Here is an 18,269-nt window from a genome sequence, read left to right as displayed (position 1 = left end):
CTAATAGTTAGAATTTTATCATTAAAGTGTCATGAAAACTCATGAAGTCATTACTACTGAGAGCTATAGGAATACATGGATCAATAGAGTTATGACTTTGTCAGCCTGGCCAAAGTGCCAAAAAGGAACCTAGGGCTGTTTTTATTTTTCCTCTATTAATGATGGTGGCACTGGCATTACAGAGGGCCTTTTAAGACTAATTTACCAGCCTAAGCAAGATTCCTCCAGTTTGGAAGAATGTCATATCCCTTGAAGTTTTTGAGATGTTTGCTTTAAATTGCAAATTTGGGAGCTAACCTCATCGAGATTATCAATTTGGGAGAGAGTAAAGTTAGCATTAGAGTCCTCTGTTATATCCAGACATAGCATTGAATTAAATGCTGAAGGAATCGCTTCCTTAAATTTAGCTACAGAACTATCAGACATCTGGTGAAGACATTTTTGTCTAATAGCATGTAGTCCAGTAATAGGAATTCAAAAGTTATGTAATGGTCCTATAAAATAGGATTCTGTGGAAAGACTATTAAATGTTCAGTTTCAATGCCATATGCCAGAACAAGGTCAAGGGTGTGGTTAAAACAGTGAGTGGGTTTATTTACACTCAGAGAGGCCAAGTGAATCTAAGAATGAGATTAACACAGTGCTGAGGCTATCATTATCGACATCCATATGAATATTAAAGTCACCTACCATAATTGCTTTATCAGTACTAAGGACTACATTTGAAGTTTGAGAATTCATATAAAAATTCAGAGGACGGTACACTATAACAAGCAGAACTGGCTGTAAAGTTTTCCAGGTTGGGTGTGAAAGACTAAGAACAAAGCTTTCGAATGAGGTATTAAGTTTAGGTCTAGGGTTAATTAATAGCCTTGATTTGAAAATAGCTGCAACTCCACCTCCTCAGCCAGTGTCTCAAGGAATGTGAGTATTACTATGACTGGGATGTGGATTAGGTTTTTATATATAACTCCTCTTCTGTTTACTTTAGATTTAATTGTTTAAGTGGTCGGGGGCAGACAGTTTCTATGGGGTTGAGTTAGGGTTAGTCTGAACTGATTCTTGCCTCCAACATGGCAAATAAACTATATTTATTACATGTACCACTATCTCTAAAGGAGTGAGAGGAATAGCTAAACATATGACACACCAAGCAGGAGAGAGCAGGAGAATGAAAGGGGGAGAGAGAAGCCATCACTAGCTGCTAATCTAAACAGCTAAACTAGCAGATCTGAACAGCATATAACCAACTGTGGGATTAGCGAGAAAGTCATTAAAAGGAGGAGAGAGCAAAGAGTGCTTGAGCAGAACTAGTGCAAGTTTAAATGTACAGCAGCTAAAATGGAAACAGTAATGAAGAATACAGCAAAATTAACTGAGCTGAGAGCAGCAAAACTGCTATCAGTAACACAGCAACCAGAAATGAGACAATATGCTTACTGCAGCACATCCTTGTCCTCAGCACAGTCTGTCATTTCTGTACTGAGCTGTAGGTATTCTTTGTACAAGACTTTCACTTATGACTGTTCTGACCACATTTATGATCCAATATTTATTGTAATCCCTTTCTTTTACCTCATTATAAAGCTTACAGTGCACATTTCAGGTGTGCATTAAAATTAGAAAAGCAACTTAGATAAATTTATTAAAAATATATAATGTGCTTGTTTCCCTATAATATTTTTTTAAAGTTCATATAGTATTTTCTGTAATATCTATAGAGATAGGATGTCAATGTGAATATGCTGTGACAGGATTTAGAAACACTAATTAACTTCTGCATTAGCAAAATACAACAAAAGTTTTTCACCAACAACCGCACTTCAAAGGTGTGGTTCACCTGCAAAACATTAATGAAACAGATGCAAAACTCTGCTCACATTGTTCACTGCTGCTGCGTCATGTCATTAACTGAAACTGCCATTTTGTGTGAACATCTGGATTTATTGTGGATAAACTGTTCAATCAATCAAAATGCCTGGATTTACCTGGGTTAGGACATCAATTCTTTTACTTTAATTTCAAGGTGTTGATCATTGTTTATAATCACAGACTATCTTTTCTTAAATGCAATGACTCACTGACATGACTCAAGTTGTGGACGCACCTGTGCATACACAGGCACTGTGTACTGTACTGCACACATGGTATTATCAATATCCTGGTTATGAATTTCCTTTCTGTGGATCATATTATGATGTTTGCATGGAACAGGAGTAACCTGGTTGTCCCAGCAGCCAGCAGGTTAATGCGCAACAGAGCGTCAGCCCCCAATAAAGTTTCTACAGTCTACCTCTAGTCTCTTCAATCAGGTGTTTGTCAGCAGTGACTGTTTTTTGTGTAAGGGGTGCATTGGATGCCAGTGTGACTTTTAACAGTAGATCAGACATCTGGAATAAATTACAAAATATTTCTTCTTCCTCTTTGGCTCCCCCCCAGCCGGTGGCGCCCTAGGCGACCATTTAGCTCCCCTATGCCTATAAACAGCTCTGACTGTGATTGACAGTTTGCTCAACTGCTGCTCTCTCCAGCTCCAGGATTTGGACTATATTCGCAATATTTCGGTAAGGTTAATGTTACATGATTACAATAACTGCCCTGTTGAAAGCATGAAAGGCAACACCCGGCACTCCTTATTTTGAAGACCAGGGTCCAAAGAAGAAGAAAAGTTGGCACTGCACATAAGTAGCTACTCTGGGCTTCAACCAGCTCCAATGCAAACCAACAGGCGACATCACACCTTGCTACATCCCGCTTTTTACAGACATGGCCAAAAATATTGGTACCCTTCCACCTTTTTTAAAAAAAAAAAGAAAAATCAATTTTCTGTGTATTTAGTTGAAACTGACAGAAGTACATGGTATCCATCATTCTTTATTTTACATTGAATATATCTGAACTTTGTTTCTGATTTACAACTCAACATATTATTTAAAATAACAAAGCAAAAGTAAATGGCATGGCCAAAAATATCACTACCCTTATCTTAATATTTTGTAGCACAGCCTTTGGAGACAATAACTGCAAACAAGCACTTTCTGTAACTCTGAATAAGGTTTCTAAACTTCTTCATGGGTAGTTTGGCCCTCTCTTCTTGAGCAAACTGGGTGCTTTCTGATGGATGTTTGGGGTCATAATCCTGCTGGAAGACCTATGACCTAAGACACAGCTTTCTGACACTAGTCTGTATGTTTCGCTCCAAAGTGCCTTGATAACCTTCTGATTTCATTGTGCCCTAGACAGATTCAAGGCACTTAGTGCCAGAGGCAGCAAAGCATTTTTTCCTGTGTCAACATATGGTTGGTGTGATTTAGCAAAAAACTCTGATTTTGTTTCATCTGTCCAAAGCACGTACTCCCAGAAGGACTGTGGCTTGTAAACATACATTTTGGCAAAGTCCAGTCTGGCTTTTTTGTGTCTTCCAGGGTCTTCTACCATGGAGCCCATTTTCATTCAGACAGCAATGGATGGTGCAACTTGGAAATATTGTACATGGATCTGTATTGAAGTTTTCCTTGGTTCTTTCTCAACCATTCAAGCAATCCGTCAGTTCAATCTCAGGCCACGACTACTTGTGACCACATACAGAGATGTTGGCTACAGTTCCATGGGACTTCTTAATAATATTGGCAACAGTGGTCACAGGAACATCAAGGTCTTTGGAGATGGTCTTGTAATCTTAATGTTGACCATGCTTGTACCTTTTTTCTAATCTCCTCAGACCACTCTCTACTTTTCCTTCTGTTTTCCATGTTCAGTGTGATGCACACAGTGGTACAAAACAGCAGAGTAACTTTCTCCTTTTAAACTGGCTGCATGAGTGATTATAAGATTGAAAACACCTGTGATACTAATTGAAACACGATGATCTGCTTAAAGTACCACTACATATCGATTATTTCTTACAACTTCTAAAGGGTACCAATAATTTAATAAAAGCTTATTTAGAATGTCTTTGTGGAAAAAGCATGAATTCAGTTATTTTCATAACTTTTTTGTTTTGTTCCACTGCAAACCAAACTTAGACATGCACTGACAATAAAAGATCTTTTAATTTCAACACTGTTCAGGGCAAATTGTGCATTATTTTAACCCTTTGAACTCTGCAATAGAAATGGTCCGCCAGTGCCTACATTGGTATTTTTGCTTATTGTGATGTCATTTTTTGGAATATCTTCATATCCCTAGAATCTGTACAACCTAAGCTAAAAGGTTATGTAAGTCAATAAACCATAATAACTGATATAGGTATTGAAATTGTGTCATATATTTAAAAAAATACAAAAATCGACATGTTTTTTCATCAAAATTTACTGAATAAACACACAAAACACATTGATCCAAAACATTTCTGAATGTAGAAACATGGACAAAATATTTCTTAACATTCCATAAGTTATTTGAACTCTGTACATTTTTTAGTTTTTGAGATATGCTCATTTTTATGAGCAGAGTGCAAAGGCGTTTTGTTAGTTTCATCCCCAGTGCCTGCATTGGTATTTTTGCTTATTGTAATGTCATTTCCCAGAATATCTTAAAATGCTTCATATCCCTAAAATCTGTACAGTTAAAAGGCTATGCAAGCCAATAAACCATAATGATTGATATAGTATTGAAATTGTGTCATAAATTAAACAAAATACAAAATGTGTGTTGGGATGTCTGTTGCTCCTTCATCTCCAGTGGGGTTTAAACAAAGATAAATGAAAATGACATTATAAGAAACATATCACTAAAAATAATGATGAAATTGAAAATATAATCCTTTTACAAGCAGAAACATTCTGCTTTGTGCAGAAAGTCTGAAACTTCCCACACCCGCAAAAATCACACACACCAGCCATACACACAAACAGCACAAAAAACAACTTTCTAAAATGTAAAAAACAAACAAATAAATAAATAATAATCCCTAAAAATGTACATTGTTGTTGTACTACATTGTATTGTTGTACAATATTACATATCCTGATATGGATCGATGCCTTCAGCAAAATGGTCTTCATCCTCACTGAAGGAGTCCAGATCAGAAGAAAGTGCCTCTTCTGTTTGGTCACCACCCGTGAACAAAACCTCCAAAGCCTTCTTTTCTTCATCATCATGACAAAAAAAAGACACGTATATGCTCCAAAAATACACTTACTCTATCAATATCTGAATCTGAATCTCTCAATTTTCTCTCAATCTCTCTGGCTTTGACCTGCTTCTCCACTCTGCTCCACTCCGCTCTGCTCCACCGTGCCACCCCACGTTGTCATTACGTTTTACCCGGTTTTATTACCCACACGTAATGTAATATAATTGTGTCATCATCTTCTGACACAAGTGTACAATGTGATTGCGTAAAAGATGAGAGCCTTAGCTTTCACCTGCAAAAAGAATGAAAGCTCTAGCTGTAATGGTTTTTATTTTAGAATTATTTGAATTGGACTATGTAAACAGCGACCCCCTGCAGCCAGTCTAGGGCCCGTGGGACGTCTGTTTTCAAGGGTTAATAAAATCTAGGGGTACCAAAAATTGGAGCCAGGACCTTCCAAATAAGGAATGCATGGTGTTTCCTTTCAATCTCTGGAAACACGCCTTACTACCTTGGACCTAAGCTAACACCGGGCTAATGTTAGCTACGTTAGCCCAAATTGTAGCTAGGGCAGGTATTGTAATCAAGTAACATTAAACTTACTGAAACATTGTGACAGTAGTCCAATTCAGTGCAAGTCATGGAGGTGGGGAGAGCAGCAAGTGAGCCAACCGCCAATCAAAGCTACCACAAGTCTTCAAATCTTATTAACAGAGCAATCATTTCCAAAATGACCATCAGCACACTTTAAGAGATTTAGACCATAATGACTTTTTGAAAAAAATTATTGATTTATTATGTCTAGAGAGAAATTTGATGATTTTTGAATGGGATTCAGTGGGGGCATCTAGTGGCTGTTGGTGGCATTGCACTTTAAGGTACGTCCATACTGGCCTCAACCTCAAGCTGTGGTAGTTTCTGCATGCGCCAAACAGAAATGATGACACCAACCATAATCAGTAACTCTGGGCTTCAAACCAGTTCTGATGCAAACCAATGAGTGACATCACACTGCACTACATCCATCTTAGGCTATGGTTGCACCATGACAGGGAGCATTATCTTACTGAATTGGCCTGACTCCATAGAGACACAAGATTTCCATGAATGGAAAACCCTGGTCTGCGTGATGGATAAAGGTAATGTCCTGGCATCAGCTGTTAATGTGTGTTCTGAAATGATACTCCATCATTCTGTGTTGTGATGTTACCTGTCAAACTGACTACCCATGTTATAAACCCAGCTACATGACATTTCCCCACAGTCAACAATGTCTTGTGGTTGGGTCATTGTTCATCATTGACATTGCTGCCTTTCAAGCCCAGCAGCTGCAGTCTTGAATATATTCAAGCCTACCATACCTGGCACCCACAGTCACTCTTTTTGTAAGTGTGTTCTGTGAACATTCACTCTGTCTCCCATTCATTTCAATTCAAGCCTCTACAACACACAAATTCAAGCATTTTTCTGTTTGATGAGAACTCCCGGGACACAGACTTCACCTCTTCAATTTGGACCTGTAAATTTGTCAGCCAATAGAAACAGTGATGTACTGTGTTTGGAAGTTGAGAGGACATTCAGTATTATGTAGCACACTTTGACAGATAAACCAGGCCTTGAAAGCAAGGCAAGTTTATTTATATATAACATTTTAGCAACAACACAGCTCAAGATGCTTTACATAAAACATTAAGCTGTCAGCTGCAACTTTTTGGGTAGAACTTTAAAGACACTGTTACAATAGTTTAGTCTACTGAAGATAAATGCATAGACAATTTTTTCCAAATCCTGCTGAAACATAATCCTTGATATATTCTTAAAGTGAAAGTAGGCTGACGTTGTTATGGTCTTAATGTAGCTGTTGAAATTCAGGTGTGAGTCCATGACTACACCAAGATTTCTAGCTTGATTTGTGGTTCTTAATTATCTATTGAAGATGAGTGCTGACTTTTAATTGTTCTTCCTTGGCTCCAATTCAGTTTTGAAAATTCTGGCACATCTAATTGTTGATTTGTTCAATGCACTTACTCAGTGCCTGTATCGGACCGTAGTCCCCTGGTGATATAGTTATGTTAATTTGTGTGTCATCTCCATAATTACAGTAATGTTGTTTAGTAATATTAGTTGTTTTTCATAATCTGAGCCAATGGGATCATGTAGATGTTGAACAGAAGAGGCCCCAGGATGGAGCCTTGTGGAACTCCACAGGTGATTTTTGTCCTCTCAGATGTGTAATTACCAATAGACACAGAGTACTTTAGTAGGATTCAAACTAGTTTATTACTGTGCCAGAAACTGCCACTCAGTTTTCCAGTCGGTCTAGTAATATGTTGTAGTCGACCATGTCGAATGCATGACTGAAATCCAGTAATACTAAGACTGAAATTCTGCCACTGTCTGTGTTTATGTGGATGTCATTGAAGACCTTAACAAGAGCAGTCTCAGTGCTGTGGTGTGGTCGAAATCCTGACTGAAAGACATCAAAACAGTTGTTTAGTGCCTTGAGTTGTTCAGCTGTTGAAGAACAGCTTTTTCAAAGATTGTACTTAAAAATGGGAAGTTTGATATGGGCCTATAATTTTTCATTAGTGAGGTGTCTAGATCGTTCTTTTTTAAGAGTGGCTTGATGATGGCACTTTTCAGGGCCTGTCAAAAGACATCTGAGAGAAGAGACGTGTTGGCAATTTGTATCAGATCTGAGTGCATGGACCACCTTTTTACTATCAGTTTTCAAAAAAAAAAACATGAAGACACTAGAATAACCATGTCTCAACTTATCATCAGCTCTGGGTTAACTGAATCAACAGTTAAAAATTTTCATTTATCTGCCTGCCTGCGCTATCTATGTAGTGTTCAAGGTTTTTATTTGTCACATATGCATCAAATAAATTCCATGTTCCATAAATAATGGCACTGAAATGCTTTCTGTTGTAGCTCAGTCCATTATACAAGGTAATAATATCAAAAAGACTGAACTAATAACATCAAACGACCTAAACTAATGACTAAGGACTAAACTTATGCGTACTGATTAATTCATAACAATAAAACATTCATCTCCAACAGAATTGGCTCTCACCCTCAGAAATCAGTGCAACCACTGTTACACAACATGATGTGCCTTCATCATTTCAGTTCAACATTAAAAAAAACACACACAGGGGACAATGACAATTACACTACCAGACTACAGCATCACACTCATACCCTGTACTATCTGATTGCTCTACTCAGTATTAGCCACATTGGAACTGTGACATCACATCCTTTTTGGGAGAGCTGACTGAGAGTTTTGTTGAATAGAGGGCTAATGGGAGAATAGCCTACCTTCAGACCATTGTTAGTAAACTGTTATCATCAAGTGGAAATAGTCTCTGTTGCATGCACATGTTTACACCTCTCCCAGGCATGGTTTTTATTCTGCTGAGTGAACTATACATAGTGAAGCTTCCACAGGAAAAAAAAAATTAAACAAACTTATTGGACAATTCACAATACCTGCAGTGGTACGATGGTCTGCAATCACACTCTCTATGTGCTGATGACATGAATCAGGTCTAAACCTAACCCAATCACTAATAGTGTGAGCTCAAATAGCAAAAGCAAAATAAATAAACAGATATGACATGAACTGGCTGGCAGCAGATAATACTTAATCTGAATGATTAACCTCAAAATACCATAATTCCCTGGTAGCCTTTGCTTTCAGGGTCTCTGCCTGTCTAACTTGTACATATTGACTAGCATTAATAGAATTCGTCTCTAGGATGTTAACTACACCTTTCATAAGTTCATAACAATTCATAACAATCCACCAATCAGTGCATTTTACTCGCCAAGTTCATTGCTTAGATACAGGGATCCAGCAGTGTGTTACCCATCTTTACAAGTCTATTGGTCTGTGAATGTATTAGTGCAAATAAGATGGTAAATGGTAATGGACTGTACTTGAAATTCTACACCATTGTTAAATGGAATGGTAAATAGACTGTATAGAACCTGTCTAGTCTTCCAACCACTCAAAGCGCTTTTTACACTATGAGTCACATTCACCCATTCATATGCTGAATGGGTACAGGGGCTACCATGCAAGGTCCCAACCTGCCCATCAGAGGGAATCTAATCATTCATACACATTCACACACTGATGGCACAGCCATCAGGAGCTATTTGGGTTTCAGTATCTTGCCCAAGGACACTTTGACACGTGGACTGGAGGAGCCGGGAATCGAACTGCCGATCTTCCAATTAGTGAACGACCTGCTCTACCTCCTGAACCACAGCTGCCCCAAAAAGAGCCAACCACAGCATAACTATATTTATTTAAAACTCTTCATTCACGTAGGAAATGAAAAAATCAGAGGTACATAGTAAAGTTAGATGTTGCAGAATAACCTCCTGGTTCAAATTTGACAACCTGAATTTATTGTATTCAGGTTGTGTACTGCAGATTCGGGGGTTTTCACCTGTTTAAAATCTCTCTGTCTGAATACCCATGCTGTTTTCCATAGTGACAGTGATTTAATAAGAAACAGCAGAATTTTCTTTTCTTTCCCGTTGTACATTTATACAAAATGAACCAAAACCATAAATATTTATGAAACAACAGAATATTCATGAATTAGTCCAGTGGGTTCAAGGAGTATTAACATAATGAAATATTGTCAGTGGTCATGTAGTCTCGCCCCTTGAGCTTTCGCACAAATAATAAATGTCTTGAGAAGGGCTGTTTTCCTTTACATAACTGATGATGAAAAGATGTCAAGTGTGAGCGTTGTTAGTATTAATGAGTGATTTAAAAATTGCTTCCTGGTTTTTTTTTTTACTATTTTAAAATTGTAATGCTTTTAAAACAGTATTTAGGTAAATGAGTAAATAGAATGTGAAAAGAGGTTTAAAATACTTGTACTCTTGGTGATTATATAGTTTGTGAGCGTGCTGCCTGTACAGGAAGGGCAAACAAGTCAGCTATAGAATGTCATAGAAAGCCTCAGGTGAATATCTACCTAACTGTCATGGAAATAGTAAGAACCTGTAGAAACCAGTTGAACCTGTAAAGCCACACCTCTGCAAGGTAAACCGAGAAAGAGGCGCGGTGTTTTGGGAAAATGGTGATTAGCAGTCGTAAGTCAAGTCAAGGCAAGTCACAACAGAAGTTATCTCAGGGCACTTCACATGGAGTAGGTCTAAACAGGTTTCAACTTTTCAGAAATGTTAATGTCATTATAAATGATTTTGATTTTAAAATGTGTTTTCAGCATTAATTGTTTGGTCAGCCACACCCAACAAAGTGTGTTTTTTGTAGTTTTAAATACACACATATGGGTGGGTGTGTGTGCATGCATGTTGGTGTCTTATCAGCTGACACAGCAGAGAGCAGCAGTTTGTTTGGTCTGTACTTTGACCACGGTGTGGAGGACACGTTCCCCACATCAGCAACCTTTAGCTGACACTGACTCACTGCACACTGTGTTTAGGTTTGTTAGTATGGGTGATGTCCACTAGTTGGTTAAGTGATTGCAAGGCCCTGCTCTGTTTCTGATATCAGTATGGCTTACTGTTGGTGTTCTGTGTGTTTGAATATGTTGACATCATGATATGTTTATCTTTCTTTTTGAGCAAATAACTGGCTGCATATATATAACAGTAAGAATTGCTCAGCTGTCATTTACCAACTGAAACACTGCGAGACATCTGAAATCCCTCCTTCACTCACTCATTCACGGCTCCCTATCAAACAGACAATAACTTACTCTATAATGAGAAGTATATTGATATTTTGGACAATATCCATAATCACCTATAAACATCACAAAATGTCATATGTGGACAGTTCTTCAAAAACAGGGGGGCTGTGGCTCAGGAGGTAGAGTGGGTCATCCACTAATCGCAAGATCTGCAGTTCGATTCCTGGCTCCTCCAGTCCACATGTCAAATTGCTCCTGATGGCTGTGCCATCAGTGTGTGAATATGTGTGAATGATTAGATCCCCTCTGATGGGCAGGTTGGGACCTTGCATGGTAGTCCCTGTACCCATTCAGCATATGAATGGGTGAATGTGACTCATAGTGTAAAAAGCGCTTTGAGTGGTCGGAAGACTAGAAAGGTGCTATACAAATACATCAGTCTATTTACCATTCCATTTAACAATGATGTAGAATTTCTCATTTATTTTGAAATCAAATTAATTTGGTCAACATCTTCATTGATAATTGCAAATAGTGTAGTCTTGCAGTCTTGTTTAACAGCATTCAAAAAATTCAAGAAATTAGTACTTTTCTCAAAGCTCTTAGAGTGGTATTAAACAACCAGAAAAAATAAAATAAAATGGCAGACACTAAATATAGTGCACCTTATAGTAAATACAAATAACTATGTTATTGTTTCATCATTAGTGATGAAAACGAATATGCTCAGAAAAATCAGAGGAAAATATAATATATCCATGTTTTATATGAGTTCTGTTCATCAAGACAGTAATAAGAAACCAATGTGGTTTTAAGAGACACTAGATTTCTGAAAGAAAGGGCAGCAAATAAGAGGAATTTATGTTTGTGAATATAGCCTGATGTAGCCTTTAAAATAAACAAATTGCCAATGATTGAAAATTCTTCATTATTCTTCTGTAAGAAAAATATATTCTATGTATAAAACTCATTGATGCAACTAAGAATATAGCTAGCACACTCTTCAAAAAGTCTGTATGACATATTTTCTTTCTGCTGAAAATACATTAAACAGTCAGTCTGTGATCATGGCTGTGTAGTGAGTCAGTGAAAGTTCAGTAGAGCCACACCCAGCAAGGTGTGTTTCTATTTGTGTAAATACACACATATGGGGAAGTGTGTGTGTGTGTGTGTGTGTGTGTGTGTGTGTGTGTTGCTCGGCCACTCCTTTTTGACTAATAATCATGCTGACTTTCAACAGACTTTTGGCCTCAGGTGTGTGTGACGTGTGTATATTGTAGGACATGCTTTTACCTGTGGACGCCTCCTCCACTGACAAACACATAGACACAGTTCCAAGTGTAAAGTTGTCTCACCAGCCTTATGTAGTTACATCAGATAAATATCATATAAAATCAATGCTTACTTTCTGTTGGACACTACAAACTGCAGTAGTAGGGTGCTTACTCAGTGTTATTCAGCTAGAACAGAGTAAGTCACTCTGAGACATCCTTAGTACAAATAATTCTACATCCATTATGTAGAATTAGCCACTGATATAACTACTTGAGTAAAAATAAGACAGAATGTGGTCTAATCAACCATCTATCATTTATGTGTTAAAACCATAGACTGTTGTTAAAACACATAAAGTAGCAGAAAGCCTTGACAGATTAATTGTAAAGGGGAAGTTTACACAATATAAGACATGGTGCAGAGGCAATCAGAAGGCAGAATGTAGAATGTGTTTTAATACTACACTGCCAGCAAAGCAAAGAGAAGTAAAGGGGATGATGATCCAACTCAAACTATTCCAAACATCACAAGTACAAAGATAAGAAACTCTGTTGAGGCTCGATGGAGAATCTGTTGGGTAAAAAATGTGTTCAGCTGTTGATTATCATATTTTTATCCTGGTGCTGCCTGCTCTCCTTTGACTGTGAGGAGAGTTTTTCTTCTCACATCCCCACCACCTGAATATGACTGATTTAAGCTGTTTAACTTGACTTATCCAAATGTAAGATTTTTTTCTGACAGTGCAGCCTGCTGCTGTAAACAATAACAGCAAAGTGCATTTACAATGTAATCAATCAGTCAATCAATCAATCAATCAATCAATCAATCAATCAAGGTCACCCACAGAGCTAAATCAGACAGATCCTGACACATACCAAGGGTTCTTTGTGCACTGTTTTCTTTTGTGAGAGCAACCAAGGACATGTGACACTCAACCAGCTGTTCAACCAGTTCAGTCTCTTTACTTGGAAGAATTGTTGAAAAGATTGACTGATAACATGAGAAAACAGAGTGCAGGACTGCAGTGCTGTGCTGAAACTCCAAATGGCCTGTACAGCGTTTAACTAGATTGTGAGAATGTTCTTCCTGGTCAAGGCATTAATTAATTAAAGCAGTAAAGTAAATAAAGTATTTTATATACTGTTAGCTTATTTTACTTACTGTATAACAATGCATGATATTTTATTTGCTCAGTATAGGCTTTCGAAATGTCAATCAGCAAAGTAACCAGTAACTACAGCCTTCAAATAAATGTAGTGGAGTAGAATTATTCAAGTACAAGAACATGAGTTTTTACTTCCCTATTTAAATGTGGGAAGTTTTATAGCAGTTTTTCGTGATTGGCTTTTTACAGGTAAATGGTAAATGGACTGCACCTCTATAGCACCTTTCTAGTCTTCCAACCCCTCGAAGCACTTCAACACTGCAAGCCACATTCACCCATTCACACAGCAATTGCTGGCGCAGCCATCAGGACAATTTGGAGTTCAGTATCATGCCCTTTCACTTGCAGACTCTACACTTTGACATGCAGACTGGAGGAGCCGGGAATTGAACCATTGATCTTCTGATTAGTGGACAACCCACTCTACATCCTGAGCCACAGCTGCCCCACATAACATGTTAGGTTTTATGGAGAGCTTCTTATACTACTTCTAATCACAAACCAAGCTCTTACAGGATCTCATAACCATAAATGTCTCATTAATCATAACATAACATCAATCTTTTCACATGACCAGAAGATGTGGGAATCATTAGTATTCATGTGTTCACACAACCTCCAACACTGCTGTTGTGTACAAAGTTGTACAATGTGATATTACAAATGTGATCTAAATGTAATCACATCACAATATGTAAATATCTAAATAAATCTTTGTTCTGTTTATTAAAACTGTGCTTTGGATTAATGTGTGCAGAACTGGTATCACAAGTTTCTGGTGTTGGGCAGCCATGGCTCAGGAGGTAGAGCGGGTCATCCACCAATCAGGGGGTTGGTCGTTTGATCCCCAGCTCCACCAGTCCTTGGGCAACATTCTGAACCCCAAATTGCTCCCATTAGTTGTGCCATGAGTGTGTGAGTGTGTGTGGGCGAGGGCAAGCGAGCACTAGAAACATTGTAAAGCACTTTGGATAAAAAATGCTATATCGCTCCTGATGAGCAGGTTGGCACCTTGCATGGCAGCCTCTGCCATCAGTGTATGAATGTGTGTGTGAATGGGTGAATGTTGGCATGTAGTGTAAAGCACATTGAGTGGTCGGTAGACTAGAAAACACAGTTAATTTACCATGCAGTCCATTTTCTGGTTTGAATTTTGGGTTTGAATATCTACTTCTAACTTATATCGTATTAAAAGCAAACACTATACATTCTTCAATATTGTTTCCACCATTAATTACATAAGTGAGGAAGCTATGCTATGACGATCCAGTGTACTGTGTACCATGCTGTAGTACAGGGTGTACAGTGCTGTAGTACAGGATGTACAGTATATGCAATACAGCAGCTCTCTTTACAGTTAGAGGTCCTCTCAAGAGTATTCCTGCTCCAACATGTTATCAGTACAGGACAATGAGTGCGTAAGCTAGCTTCTGGTTCTTTGAGATTTCTGTCTTGTTTAGAGTTAGACAAACTGACAGACCAATCCTGACCTCTCCTGTCCCAGCCAGCTCCCTTCTCAGTCTTTCTTTTTTTATACTGTGGTGCTTTACAGTATTACTATCTTTATATCTTCTATCTTTATCTGTGTGAAATAGATTTTAAAGTCTGGATGATTTGCCTTTCATATGGATATAATAATATAATGACTGAAAAAACAAGGCATAAGATTTTCAAGACACATATTGAGTCAAAAACAAGTTAGATTTACTCATTTAACATACTAACGTACAGTTTTTTGTTGTTGTTTTTTAAACCTTTATTTATTCAGGGAAGTTTCACTGAGAGGTAGCCTCTCTTTTGCAGGAATGCCCTGATCACATTCACACACAGTTACACACATTCACTTCTGGAAATTGCCCAGTACAACCACAGTCTGATCTGCCACTGAGCAGCTCCACTGGAGCAGTTGGGGCTAAGGGCCATATTCAAGAGTACCTCAGTGGTGGTAATGAGGGAGGGGCAAAGAGAACAATGTTCTACTTAATGTGGATGTTTCCATTTTGGAGGCTTTCTGCATGACATCTGTGTTGAGTGTGAGTTATGTTACTTATTAAACAGGACATAAGCTCACAAAATACAACATCATTCTTCCTCCTCCTCTATAATTAGTTCTAAAGATCAATATTTCAGCAGACTGCTTTCTTCAGGATCAAATCCAACAGTCATCTGGCTGACATATTAGTGTCTAGGACAGGTACCCTCCATCAGAAGACCTGTCAGTACAATCAACTTGAACATACATGTCAAAACAAAGTGTCTATAGTGTCATTCATAGCCAAGAAAGGCCTTCAGCATCACCATGTCCACATATCCAACCACCAACAAGTACAAAAGGAACATAGTAAAAGCCAGAGCAGAGTATTGCATGCACAGGTCTATTGGCAGCAGCAATGTTCCTGTTGTCATATAGACCAGAACAGGAAAGACAGGAGTGTTTCTGTAAAACTGTCTCATACATCTCCATCAGGCTGCAGCATGGGAGGACCTCTATGTCTGTTTACTGTTAGTAGATGGATAAACACAATCCAGCTTGTGAAAAAACAATGACAATAATTATTATCATTTATCACATATTATGTGAAAATATGGGACACCATAATCAGTTTGAGAATTGAGAACACCCTATAAACACAAATACTCCATGTCTGAATATGTGAAGTCAAGTTCCTTGAAGAGGAGGAAGAGGAAGGTCTGTGTGTCCTTGTGTCTCCATTAACAAAGGGCTGAGTCAGCAGAAGGCTGTGTGCAGCTACATGATACAACTGCGCCACCTTGTGGTCAAACATCATAAGTCTGTGATTTTAAGTTGGCAGGAGGAGTCTATACACCCAAAATCTATTTTCTAGTTTCATTGGATTTCATGGCACATACAAGATCAATGTTTAACACTTAATTAACACAACTTGATACTGTCCAGGTCCACATGGTGCAGAGAAATACTGTCTGAGCTCCAGTAAGATCCCAACACTGCACAGTCTGTCTAACAAAATTACTTAAGCACAACGTTCACACAGATTGTATATGGAGGGAGATAGTAAACGCAACCCAAATGTGAATGTCCTCCTTGATCTTTCTCCAGTCATCCTGGCCAGTGACCTTTGACCTCTTCTCAGTGGATGGTGTGAGTGGTTTTGCTGTGGTGTTCACAGACAGCTGATGTCTGTTTCTGGTGTTCATTCAGTATCTTGTCCAGAGTCCTTACTGTTTCACATTTTCACTGCTGTAACATTTAATGTCAGTATGATGTCATACACCACTCTAACCTTCCTCTGTCTTTAGGGTGTACCAGCAGAGATCTTGAGGTGCAGAATGGTTTATAGTAAGTTCAGACTCCTTGTGATGTGGGAGTGCCAAAGGGATGTATCTGGTGTTTGTTCTGGTCTTAAGTTGGGTCAGAATTCTAATGATCTAAGAAGAATGGCTTGAACATCAGCAATCACAGACATAAAAACTGAGCTGCAATCCATTGAATGTCTCATCATGGATCTTCTCCAGCAACAAACGGAACTCTCTTCTTGGTTAACCGAGGTCTCAATCATGACACAAGTGGGTGACGCTCCCGGCTGCTCCTCCTGGGCAATGGTGGTGAAAGGCAAGAGGAAGCTTTCTCTTTCTCTCTACGATCCACATGGAATAGATAACTCTCTTCAGCTCTTCAACCACTTGATTTCTCTGGCTAAGGTCACTGACAACCCAGTTTCCCCATCCTCTCATGCTCTCAAAGCCAAATATGTGGCAACATCATCCAAAAGACGCTATATACTTAATATGTCCAACTCCCAGGATAGCTCTCCTATTGGCAAACATCCCCGATTATCAGCCTCAACATCAGTGGGTAGTATTAGTCCCAGAGGTAACTCCATGCATGCCCTGCAAGTACAGCCAATGCCTCCCTCTTCACACAAAGCCATCTACTCCAGCAATGTTAATGAGGCTAAGTTAGACAGCGCAGTGATTTCTAATCATCAGCTTCCACCCAAACTCTCTGTGTGTAGTGCCACTGGAAACTATGATAACCCCGAAGTTCTGGTTCTAGGCGACTCAATTATTAGATCTCTGGACCTTCTTGGTGCCACAACATACTGCCTTTCTGGTGGCCAAGTAGCAGACTTTATTGAGCTCACACCAACACTGATTGATCTTCACCCCTTGGTTCACACAGTCATAGTGCATGCAGGTACAAATGACATCATGGCCAGACAATCAATCAAACTCCAGAGTGATACTGAATCTTTGGCATTAACCATTGAGAACCTGGGCAATCACTGTCTCCTATCTAGTCCTTTCCTCAACATGTTAGCCAGATCTGTTGTCGTATGTTTCAGCGTCTGTTTAGCCTCCATCAGTGGTTGTAAAACTTCTGTACAGCAACAGGTTTTGGTTTTGTCAGCCATTTTGACAAGTTTTGGACAAAATGTGACTTGTATAAATCTGATGGCTTAAACCCAAATTGGAAGGGAACCAGAAAACTGATGTACAATCTTATCAAATATTTAGCTTTTAACTCTTTCTGACTCACATCCCAGCATAACCCTAAAATCCTCAGCTGGACTCTAAACACACCCACTATTGTTAGAGAGGGTGCTGCTGTTTCAAATAATAAAACCCCAAATGATAGCTGGCAGTTCCAGAATATCCACACAGTATTGATAACCACTTACTCTATAACTATAGTTATATCCCTGCCATAATCAGTGATAACCAGGATGTTAAACATAAGAACCCCAACTTTTAAAATCAGAATAATATTTTCCACGTTAAACCTTCCTTTTTGACATCCCCTACCCTTTCTGCCAGTTTCTCATTGCAATTGGCATTTCTCAATATGAGAACACTTGTTAAATCTTTTTTATGCAACAGTTTTATTCTTTCAAATTATCTTGATCTCTTCATGATCAGAGAATCTTGACTGTAACCAAATGATCATGTTTAAGCCAGCCCTGCTGGTTATTGTTTTTTAAACTATCCCAGACAAACAGGCAGGGGCGGTGGGGTTGCTCTTTTATATAAAAATAGTTACAAATGCTCCAGCATTGATTTGGGGCTGTTTAGCAGCTCTGAAGCC

Source organism: Thunnus thynnus, chromosome 9 (assembly GCF_963924715.1).
Source record: "Thunnus thynnus chromosome 9, fThuThy2.1, whole genome shotgun sequence".
Taxonomy (NCBI): Eukaryota; Metazoa; Chordata; class Actinopteri; order Scombriformes; family Scombridae; genus Thunnus; species Thunnus thynnus.
The sequence above is the reverse complement of the archived record's forward strand: the minus strand, read 5'-3'. Positions refer to the sequence as shown.